Raw genomic sequence first — 10,859 nt, forward strand, 5'->3', positions numbered from 1 at the left:
ACTAAATAACTGTGTGACATTGGATACAGTGTGTAATAAATATTAGCTATTATGATTTGTAATTGAGAAAAAAATAAGAACTTGTGTAGACAAATTCCAAATTATAGAACAAGAAACTTCGTATACAAATGCTTCAGTAGGGATAGCTTCTTTATTTTACACATTAGGGATGTGGTGATAATAAACAGAATGTAAACCACTTTAGATATTTGTTGCATTTTGTTAAACTTGGAAATTTTAATATTTATCAAAATGAAATTATCACAGAGAAACCAAGATGGCGGCATAGGTAAACACCGGAGATTGCTGCCTCGCACAACCACTTCAAAAATACAACTAAAAGACGGAATGGACATCATCCAGAACCACAAAAAGGCTGGCTGAGTGGAAATTCTACAACTAGAAGGAAAGAGAAAAGCATACCGAGACTCAGAGGAGGTGCAGTGCGGAAGTAAAATACAAAGGTGCAGAGGTGCATGCGGAGAGGGATGGCGGCTGAGGACATGATTGTCTTTTTCAATCAGGAGGGAGTCTCAGGCTCTGAGCTCCAGTTCCGGGCGAGTCTCTGGGGACCCAGACTCATACGGGAGAAGCGGGACTGTCTGGCATCGGTTGGAACTCGAGGGCAGCTTTCTCTCAGAGGCACTCGCAGCGATTTCCAGGGCCTCTGAGGGCAGGACTGAGAGCAGCCATACTGCTTGCTCCTCCCGCCCTGTTGATTCCCTGGGACCCTGCCCTGCCCAAGCCGTGCACGGAGGCTTTTGCCTATGAAAGGCCCGGCCCTTTGTAATCCGAAAATTACTTAACAAACTGCAGCTGGCCCAAGGCCCCAGGGCAACTTGCATTGCTTTACAACTGGCTTCTGCTGGGTAGCCTCAGGCAGAGGCTAGATTAGCACCTCCTTAGAACCAAGAGCCAGTGTACCCAGTGGTCAGAGTGGGACCATTCAATTACAACTCCTCAGATCCATAAGGGACACACTCAAGAGGCAGACTCCATGAGCAACAAAGCCCCACTGAAACAAGTCTTGCCCCATAAGGGTGTCTTCTGCACAGAAGTTCTCCCACCATAGACACAGCTGATTCTCACAGCCAATTGGCCTGGAGGTCAGTTCCTCCCAATGTTACCTACAACAATCAAGGCTTAACTACAACAAGACTGTGCACAAAGCCCACAAGGGGGTGCACCAAGAGTGTCCACCTCAGGTAATTGGGGAGGCTGAGCCACTGGGCCCTAGAGGACACTTAGCACAGAAAGCCACTCTATCGATACAGCGAAGCATAAAAAATGCGGAGACAAAGAAACAGGCCACAAATGAGAGAAATGGAGGAAAAAAAACTGTTGGATATAGAGTTCAAAACCACACTTTTAAGGTTTTTCAAGAATTTTCTAGAAACCACCCATAAACTTAATGAGACCCTCAAGAAATCTAGTGAGACCCTCCATGTTGTGATAAAGGACCAACTAGAAATTAAGCATACACTGACTGAAATAAAGAATATTATACAGACTCCCAACAGCAGACCAGAGGATCGCAAGAATCAAGTCAAAGATTTGAAATACGAAGAAGCAAATAACACCCAACTGGAAAAGCAAAATGAAAAAAGAATCCAAAAATACGAAGATAGTGTAAGGAGCCTCTGGGACAGCTTCAAGCGTATCAACATCCGAATTATAGGGGTGCCAGAAGAAGAGAGAGAGCAAGATATTGAAAACCTATTTGAAGAAATAATGACAGAAAACTTCCCCTACCTGCTGAAAGAAATAGACTTACAAGTCCAGGAAGCGCAGAGAACCCCAAACAAAAGGAATCCAAAGAGGACCACACCAAGACACATCATAATTAAAATGCCAAGAGCAAAAGACAAAGAGAGAATCTTAAAAGCAGCAAGAGAAAGACAGTCAGTTACCTACAAGGGAGTACCCATACGACTGTCAGCTGATTTCTCAACAGAAACTTTGCAAGCCAGAAGGGAGTGGCAAGAAATATTCAAAGTGATGAATATCAAGAACCTACAACCAAGATTACTTTATCCAGCAAAGCTATCATTCAGAATGGAAGGTCAGATAAAGAGCTTCACAGATAAGGAAAAGCTAAAGGGGTTCATCACCACTAAACCAGTATTATATGAAATGCTGAAAGGTATCTTTTAAGAAGAGGAAGAAGAAGAAAAAAGTAAAGATACAAATTATGAACAACAAATACACATCCATCAACAAGTGAATCTAAAAATCAAGTGAATAAATAATCTGATGATCAGAATAAACTGGTGATTATAATAGAATCAGGGGCATAGAAAGGGAGTGGACTGACTATTCTTGCGGGGAAAGGGGTGTGGGGGATGCGGGAAGAAACTGGACAAAAATCGTGCACCTATGGACGAGGACAGTGGTGGTGGGGGGTGAGGGCAGAGGGTGGGAGGGGAAACGGGTGGAGGGGAGCTATGGGGGGAAAAAAGAGGAACAACTGTAATAATCTGAACAATAAAGATTTAATTTAAAAAAAATGAAATTATCATGAATGCATATCTGGTGATTGGAACTTTTTATTTATTTTGCTAACTTAAAATGAGTCAAAATATCTCTTTGATTTTGATAATTACTTTATATCATTTCAGGGTGAGGAGAATTAAATTTTGATGGCTCAGTCACAGTTCCAATCAGCTTATTTGAAGGAAGATGAAAGAATTATTATAAATATAGACTAACCTAAATTGAACGTTATTAGAATGTGACAGATATGACAAAGTGGAATAATAATAGTAATAATAACGATAATAACAGCTAAAATTTGTTCAGCATTATATGTGATCAGGCATTGTAATTAGAGTTTTTCATGCATTCATTGACCTCACTCTCAGAACAGTGCAATGAGGTACTCGCCATTATGACCACCATTTTACAGACGTGGAAATCTTATCAGATGTAGTAAACTGCTTTCCTAGGTCATGTCGCTGATAAATAGCAGAGTTGGGACTCAGGACCAGGTAATATAACTTTACAATCTTCCTAAAATATAAACAAATGTTTGTATCTAACATTTTTCTAATAAGTTGAAATTATTTAACATAAATTGCTATATTATGACACATCTATAAGTTGGAGAGTATTAATGAGGCAATTATATTTTGTTTTAAATAAAAGTTAAAAATAGCTAACTTTTGCTTGGCTGCAGTGGCTCAGTGGTCGACCTATGAATCAGGAGGTCATGGTTTGGTTCCTGGTCAGGGCATATGCTGGGCTTGTGAGCTAGATCCTCATTGTGGGGTGTGCAGGAGGCAGCTCATCAATGATTCTCTCTCATCATTGCTCTTTCTATCTCTCTCTCTCCTTTCCTCTCTGAAATAAATAAAAATATATTTAAAAAAATGGCTAACTTTGGATTTCCTAATGATATTTTAGTGTAAACACCAATTCTAAAATAGAGCTGTCTAATATATAATTTAAAAATTTCTAGTAACCATGTTAAAGTGAAAATGTCATAATTTTAATAATATGTTTTCTTTAACCCATAATGTTAAAATATGATTTCAACATATAATCAACATAACCATTATTAATGAGATATTATACTTTTAGGGGGGGCTATTGTTCCAAGTCTTGGAAATCTGGTGTGTATTTTTCACTTACTGAGCATGTCACTTTGACCCTACTTTAAGTGCTCAACATCCACCTTTGCTAGTGGCTACTAAATTGGACCGTGCAGTTATAGTTCTTTTTAGGAAAGTAAAGTCATTATTTTACATATTTCAAGTGTGGTGAGAATAGGAAAGGCCAGTCATGCATCCATATAATAATATCTCAGTTCTAGTACCATTATTTCCAAACTAGGGGCCCGGTGCACAAAAATTTGTGCACTCGGGGTGTGGGGGAGCTCCTCAGTCCGGCCTTTGCCCTCTCAAAGTCTGGGACCCCTCAGGAGATAACGACCTGCTGGCTTAGGCCTGTTCCCGGCTGGAAAGGGCAGGCCCAATCCCTAGGTGCAGCCCCTGGTCGGGCTCAGAGCAGGGCCGATTGGGGAGTTGGGGCGCCACCCCCTGTCATGCACAGAGCAGGGCAGATTGGGAGGTTGCGATGCCACCCCCTGTCACGCACAGAGCAGGGCCAATCAGGGGGTTGGGGCGCTGCCCCCTGTCATGCACAGAGCAGGGTCAATCAGGGGGTTGGGGAGCTCCCCCCTGTGACACACAGAGCAGGGCCTGTGGGGGGTTGGGGGGGGGGGTTGGGGCACCGCACCCTGTCACACACAGAGCGGCAGGGCGATCAGGGGGTTGGGGAGCTCCCCCCATCAAGCATAGAGCAGGGCTGATCAGGGGGTTGGGGCGCCTTCCCCTGTCACGAACAGAGCAGGGCCGATAGGGAGGTTGTGGCCCCGCCCCCTGTCACACACAGAGCCGCAGGGTGATCAGGGGTTTTGGGCACTGCCCCCTGTCATGCTGATCCCAGTGCCGGGAGGCCTTGCGGCTCCGCTGATCCCGGTGCTGGGAGGCATATTACCCTTTTACTATATAGAATAGAGGCCTGGTGCATGGGTGGGGGCTGGCTGGTTTGCCCTGAAGGGTGTCCTGGATCAGGGTGGGGGTCCCCACTGGGGTGCCTGGCCAGCCTGGATGAGGGGATGATGGCTGTTTGCAGCTGGTCACACACCCTTCAGGGTGGGGGTCCCCACTGGGGTGCCTGGTCAGTCTGGGTGAGGGGCTGAGGCTGTTTTCAGGCTGGGACTGAAGCTCCCAACCGCTCCTTTTTTTCTTTTATTTTTTTTATTCTGGGCCAGCTTTAGCTCTGGCTCCAGCTCTGAGGCCTCTGCTGCTGAAAGAAGGTATCTGGTTTGTTTCGGTTCTATAATCGAAACTCTGTATCAACTCCAGCTCTGAGATCCCAGCTGGCTGAAAGCAGGTTTCTGGGGTTTTGTTTGGCTTCTATATTTGTTACAATGTTTCTTAAACTGCAGGCTCAGAGGCCAGCAAGGCAGGCGGGGAAGGTTGGAGTCCTCCGTCACTGAAGCAAGCAAGCCTCATGTTAGTTTCAAGCTGCCTGGCTGCCGGCCGCCATCTTGGCTGGAAGTTAATTTGCATATCTCGCTGATTAGCCAATGAGAAGGGTAGCGGTTGTACGCCAATTACCATGTTTCTCTTTTATTAGATAGGAATTAACTAACTGAATTAACAGATGCCACTTAACCTGTTTAAATTATATACTCTGGCAGGTAAGGTCACAAATTTTAGAAGGATGGTTTCCTTACAATCTTGTAATTTTGTCTAAGAGCTAGAATGGAGCTGACTTTAAGTTAGAACTAAGTCTCCTTGGGAAAAGTGAATGTCTATAAGAATGCCTACCTCACAGAATAGTCACTAAGGAATTTACTACGTGTGGACCCAATGTGGACTTTCCAAGTCTTTGGCATCTGAGGGCAGGACTGGCCAACTCTTTTTGCTGTTCTGTATTCAGTGCTCAACTAGGCAGTTGACAAATATTTGTTAAGGATCTTTGTTTCTGATTCTTCATTGAAAAAACTACTAATACATGTTTATTGAAAACAAAAAATCAGGCAAACCAAACTATTCTGAATTATTTATAGTACAAGTAATAGTTCCTTCAATTCTTATTCTAGTTTCAGAGATAACCACTGTGAATGATTAGGTATGCATTCTCCCAGACCTTTATTTATATATCTATGTCTATGTTTCTATCTTATCTAGAATTTTTTGGATGGAAATAGATTATACCATACATATTGTTCTGCAGCCCCTGCTTTTTTTTTTGTTCCTTTGTTTTTTAATCCTCACCAGAGGATAGTTTTTCCCATTGATTTTTAAAGAAAGAGTGGAAGGGAGGGGGAGAATCATTGATGTAAGAGGGACACATTGATTGGTAGCCTCCTGCATGCAGTGACCAGGGGCCAGGAATCAGGCCTGCATCCGAGGTATGTGTCCTTGACTGGATCCAACCCACAAGTCTTCAGTCCTCAGGCGAATGAATTAACCGCTGGGAAAACTGGCTAGAGCTCTGCAGCCCCTCTTTTACTTAAATGAAATCAATCTCTTTCTATGTGTTTTATATATTTTTCTAGAGGCCCAGTGCATGAAATTCATGCACAGGTAGGGTCCCTAGGCCTGGCCAGCGATCAGGGCCAATCTGCGGGACAACCAGGGGGCCCCCGCTGGCACCCGACTTGGGTAGCCTGGTGCTACCCACTCGCTGGCCCCACCCCCTGCCGGCCGCCACCAGTCACCTCCCTCTGCAGGGTGACCAGCCGGGAGACTGGGGTGCCCTGTGGGCTGTGGACAGCTCCTGTGTTGAGTGTCTGCCCCCTGATGGTCAGTGCATGCCATCGTGACCAGTCGTTCCATCTGGTCATTCGGCCGTTTGGTCAATTTGCATATTAGGCTTTTATTATATAGGATTATTTTTTAAAATACATTTTTATTGATTTCAGAGAGGAAGGGAGAGGGAGAGAAAGATAGAAACATCAATGATGAGAGAGAATAATTGATCAGCTGCCTCCTGCACACCCCACACTGGGGGTCAAGCCTGCAACCTGGGCATGGTGCCCTGACCGGGAAATGAACCGTGACTTCCTGGTTCATAGGTTGATACTCAACCATGAGCTACGCTGACCGGGCTACATTTTATTCTTCTTAATGGCTGCATAGTATTGTATGGTATGAATGTGCCAAATTAATTTAACCACATCATTGTTGATGAACAAACAAGTTGTTTCAATTTTTTGCTATTACAAAACTGCTGCCCCGCACATCCTTGTACATCTATCATAGCATACTGGGTATTTCTGCTGGAAAGATTTCTAAGAACTGAGAAAGATTTCTAATAGCTGGGTAAAAGGAATGTATATTTAAAATTTTGACAAATACTGCCAAACTGCTTAACAGCCTGTAGGCAAGACCTTGTGTTTTGACTTCATCTGGAAGTACCAATGTTCCCATTACAGGAAAGTGGCCAACCTTCTGAGAAACAAGCTGTTTCTACTCTCCACTCTAAAAAGGATCTAAATATTTTCATTATTTAATATATGTGGCTTAAAGTGGTAATAACATTGTTCTGCTTTATGGCTTCTCAGACAGGTAGCAAAACCAGAAAACAACTACCCTGGAGTCTTACTGTTTTTGACATTCCTTTGGTGATTCACAAATGGCAGAAAACAAACGTGGTGCTCCCCAGGGTCTAAATGAAGACCCTGTAGGTTTTGGATTCAGTAAGGGATCTTTCAGGAAGACACAGTATGGGGCGATGACTCACTCACCCCATGGTAGCTGTCCTCTAGCTCTGTCCTTTAGAGGAAGCATCACTGTGGGTCTGCTAGTACTTTTCACTCTCTCTCCAAGAATTTCCTTAGGAGGGGATGCCTAGCATGTGCCAAGGTTAGCCTTGTCCCCCTCTTTTCCGGATCGCCAGGACCTGCAGTACATAGCTGGTCTTTGGCACAGCGTAAGCCAGAGCCCCTGGTAGATGCTTAGCAGTCACAGCCAGTAGCTGAGCAGTGGCAGCAGCGGAGGTTCACAATGCAGCCCAAAGTTGTGCTTTAGCCTGTGAGGTTGCAAGTGTATCCTCTGTTTACTAAATGAATGAATAAATAAATAAAGCAAGTCTCCTCCCCTCTGTATCCTACAGGGGACCTCAACAAGACAGATGCAGGATTTGGATGGACAGAGACCAGACCCAGTTGAGGCAAAGCTTGGTGAGAGGGAGAAGGAAGAGGAGGAGGGGGAGAATGAGGAGGAGGAGGAGGAGGAGGAGGAGGAAGAGGAGGAGGAGGAGGAGGAGGAGGAGGGACGTTGTTGTCAACAGAAGCGCCAAGTACCAGTTGCTCAACACTTTGTTAGTTTGTACGGCTTTTTCTTTAATCTTCAGTGAATTTCCATTTTGAGGGATCAGCTCCGTAGAAGAAAGGTGTGCTGGGGGCGGGGCGGGGGTGGTTTGGAATGTCCCGCGTGGGAAATCAAAGGGGCTGCCTGCTGGGATGGAGCTAAGACTCGGCTCTGGCTGCTCCTCTTCTCCCGGTCCCATCTCGCTGGGGAGAGACACGCGACTTGGTGAGGGAGACTGAGGGTGTGTGTGTGCGGTGGTGGCGGCTCCTTGGGGGTCCTGGTCCCCTCGGAGCAACGAGACTGCCAAGGAGAAGAGCGGGGGTGCCGGCGGCGGCGGCCCGGAGGGTCCAGGACCTTGGGTGTCTCGGGGTCCCCACTGGGCCGGGCCCCCGGCGGTTGCCATGGTGACGCAGGGTCGGCAGCTCCGCGCAGTGGAAACAAAGCCGCCCGCCGCCCGCCCGCTCCTCGCCCGAGCTCCTCCTCCGCGGCCGCCTCCCTCCCGCCCAGGCGCCGCCGCCCTAGCGGCTCGGGGCCCCGCGCCCGCCACGGCCGCCGCGGGCAGGTAAGGCCGGCGCGCCCGCGGCCGGGAGGGGTCGGGCGGGCGCCGGGGCTGGGTGTCCGCCGCCGCAGGGAGAGGGCGCCGCCGGCTGCAGCCGAGTCCCCGCGGGGCGCGTCCCCGCCGGCAGACGGCCTCCCCGCGCCCGGGAGCCCTCCGCCCGCCGCCGGCGCTGCTGCCGGGACCGCGGCGGCAAAGTTCGCGGCCCGGGCTCAGCCTCGTCCCGGCGCCACGGCGGGGCGGGTCCCGGCGCCCCCGACGGGCCGCGCCGCGCGGGGCTCCCAGCTCCGGCCGGGGCTCCTCGGCTGTGATTTTGCAGAGGCGGTCGGTGGTACCTACCTTCTCTCTCTCTCTCTCTCTCTCTCTCTCTCTCTCTCTCTCTCTCTCTCTCTCGTTATCAAGCATTTTAGAAAAAAAGATGGGACTCTTTATCTTTGGATTTCCATGTTCCATAGTTTCTTGGAGAATGGCACGGGAGGGTTGTAAAGGGCAATACACAAGTCATTTTTTTTTTTTTTTTACGATCTCTGGAAAGTGAGCTCATTTTTCTGTGCTTGTGACCGAGGCATTTTGAGGCGCTTCTGAAGTTCGTTCGGGTGGGTTTTGAGCGTAACGACCGTGTCTCCGGAAGGTGCAGTTGCACCTGTAACTCAATGGAGAGGCCGCCGGGGTTCCCACCCGGCAAGACCAGAGTTGGGAGCAGGACCAGTAAATTGTAGGTTAGATCCCTGGCACCCGTGTCGTTGCTATTGTTTCTGGAAGGTATTGTGTGCATGCTTTAATTAACTGGAAAATGCCTTGCGTTTTTCAGTGTAAGGAGCGACCTAAAGCACCTCTGAAGCCAGGTAGCTGGGCGGCATTTGCATGTGTTTATGGGCGGAGTGAGGGTTAGATGCGGTTGCCAAGGGCATGCGGGTCCTGGGTGGGGAATTGCTCAAGTTAGGGCTACCCGGACCCCTCCTCCTCCTTTCTCAACGGCCCAAGTCCTTCCATCATTTCGTGATATTTACTTTGTTGCAAACACAAAGAATGCATTAAAAATATGATTGCTAAAACTGTTTTTGTGGCTACTTAGATATCATCTTATGTATAATGTGAAAGAAAATTATTTTCAGGAATATAGCTGACCAATTGGGAAGGAAATAATATATTTGTTAATATTTGCTTTAACTGGTGAGAGATGTCACATTGATAACTGGAAAGTGAGTCAACGAATTAAGTTGTATATCCTATTTAGTAAAATAATTTGTAAGTTGGAACTGATCGGCTAGTGACCATATGAAATACAAGAAATTACATCTTTGCTAAACAGTAGTTAATGAAAAGAAACCAGTGGCCTGGATCATGTTGAATTGCAGTTAAGTTGATTAGAATTATGGATATTAAAGCTACATGAGGTGTCAGGCATGAAGTGATTACCTCATATTCCTCTTCTCCCTTTTGGGATTTCAACACCTATTAGCCTGCTGATTACTAGGTTTCTAAGTCTGTTCATATTTGCTAGCACTTTTAAGTCATGTCTCTTCATTAGGAGATTGTATTGGAAACTTAAAGGGTAAGTCGCAACAACAGTTTGCAGATTAGTTCACAGTTGGGTTTGTTTTTAACTGAATCTGACTTGTGGAGTGATTCACAGATGCTCTGCTAAATACTCTTTGATGATGGTAATGAAATGGTACATTGATTAAAATGAAGTAGATCTGTTTTGAGAAGATAACCAGGAGAGAACATACGTATTTTCTCATTGAAACGTGAAAGGCAATGGGAATATTGAAGTGTAGGCATAATTTATAGACACTGACTGTAGTCTCATGTTTTGTACTGAAACCTCTTTTGTGTTCTTTCTGAGGTACCAAGAGTACAGCTTTATTCGGATCTTTGTTAGCAAAGCCAACATTCAAGTATGTGCAAGGACCGTGGACCTGCTTTCAGTCAGACGGAACTCTCACTATGAGTTTTAGCCTGCGCATTTATTTTGTGGCTAGAAAATGTATTCTGAAGAATGGAGGCATCCAGTGTTAATTCAGCACAATAAGGACTTAACGTTTTGCCTTTGTTGTTAGCTTACACAAGGTTCAATATAGTTTGGCATTTTAAAGCTATATCGCTTTTTGCCAAAAAATAAAGTCAGTAAACATCAGATACAGTCATGTGTTGCAAGCACTGTTTGGTTGCAGTGGTTTATTTACCCAAACTCTGAAGCATGAAATGAAGCTTTTGTCAGGGCAGCACAAAACATTAATTTGGCATGTTTGTTTATGTTACTAGTATTCTGAGGTATTTTGTGCATAACCAGTTAATGAAAGAGAAAAATACTGTGATGTCCACAGCATCTCCTTAGGAAATACCAATGGAGAGTGTGATTTATGTCCGTGGTTTAGTTTAGCCACCTGGTGGGAGTAGGGAACAGCACAGCACATCCTCAGGTGTGAAACACCATTTGTCACTTTCACTGATTCACAGTAGTATGAGACTTG

The sequence above is a fragment of the Myotis nattereri genome, assembly GCF_964212035.1.
Source record: "Myotis nattereri genome assembly, chromosome: 3".
Classification (NCBI taxonomy): domain Eukaryota; kingdom Metazoa; phylum Chordata; class Mammalia; order Chiroptera; family Vespertilionidae; genus Myotis; species Myotis nattereri.